Source organism: Eimeria mitis, genomic scaffold, assembly GCF_000499745.2.
Source record: "Eimeria mitis Houghton genomic scaffold, Emh_scaff1303, whole genome shotgun sequence".
NCBI lineage: Eukaryota > Apicomplexa > Conoidasida > Eucoccidiorida > Eimeriidae > Eimeria > Eimeria mitis.
Genome location: NW_013568672.1, coordinates 1 through 1,657, shown reverse-complemented (window position 1 = coordinate 1,657; position 1,657 = coordinate 1).

Below are 1,657 nucleotides of genomic sequence, written 5' to 3'. Positions count from 1 at the left end.
AATTAATAAATAAATATATAAATAGATAGATTAGTTTATTTATTTAGTTTATTTAGTTGGTTGTTTAGTGGTGGTACGCAGTAGTAGATATGGAAAAAGAATTCGAAAGGTTTATTGATACTTTTACACTTGAAGACTATCAAGGCAGTGGGTTTGTATATATATATTTATAAATATTTATTTAGTTTTGTTTTATTTATTTATTTATTTATTTTGTTGTTTATTTTGTTTAGTTGTTTAGTTAGTTAGTTGGTGTTATACAGTAGATATGGAAAAAGAATTCGAAAGGTTTATTGATACTTTTACACTTGAAGACTATCAAGGCAGTGGGTTTATATATATATAAATATTTATTTAGTTTATTTATTTATTTATTTATTTATTTAGTTTATTTAGTTTATTTATTTATTTAGTTTATTTACTTAGTTTAGTGGTGTTACACAGTAGATATGGAAAAAGAATTTGAAAGGTTTATTTATACTTTTACGCTTGAAGACTATCAGGGGAGTAAGTTGTTTATTTGTTTGTTTGTTTTTATTTTATTTTATTTATTTTGTTTTATTTATTTATTTATTTATTTATTTAGTTTATTTATTTATTTGTTTAGTTTATTTAGTTAGTTAGTTGGTTGTTTAGTGGTGCTACACAGTAGATATGGAAAAAGAATTTGAAAGGTTTATTGATACTTTTACACTTGAAGACTATCAGGGGAGTAAGTTGTTTATTTATTTAATTTTATATATTTATTTATTTATTTATTTATTTATTTATTTAGTTTATTTATTTATTTAGTTTATTTAGGTAGTTGTTTAGTGGTGGTACACAGTAGATATGGAAAAAGAATTCGAAAGGTTTATATATAAACTTTTACGCTTGAAGACTATCAGGGGAGAAAGTTTATTTTGTTTTATTTATTTTATTTTATTTTATTTTATTTTATTTTATTTATTTATTTTGTTTATTTATTTATTAAACAAAGAATCTATAATAAAGAATAAGTATAAATAAACAAAGACAAAACCCTAGCGAATAACAAATGAATAAAAAGCATAATAAAGAGTAAAATAAATAAATAAAAACAAACCCTCCCAAGAAACAAATCAAAAGTTTTTAATTTTTTTTTTTTATTTTATTTTTTTTTTTTTTTTTTTTTTTTTTTTTTTTTTTTTTTTTTTTTTTTTTTTTTTTTTTTTTTTTTTTTTTTTAGTTATAACACCAACGGAAGAAGAGCTGGAGTTGCTATCTCACGAGTGGCAGGGTGGTGGTATCGAGGGTATGGATCGTCCTCAGGCTTTATATACATTAAAGTTGTTGCGTTACTTGGAGACAAGAGGAGTAGCGAATGGGGCTGGTGCTGTTGCATGCGCATGCAGCGGTGATCGTGGGGCTTTTCCGGTGTCTTTACACCATATACACCTCTTCAACCCCTGGCTATACACCGCAATCGTTAACTCTCCTCAGGATGCTACAGCTGCATTTGATGCTTTATTAAGAAATAAATTCGCTGATCTCAGAGATATACATGGATTGTTTACACATGAAACGGGAACTGCTGCTGATGAACTGCTGCTGCAACAGGTATTTATCTATATGTATATATATGTATATATATATATATATATATATATATATATATATATATATATATATATATATA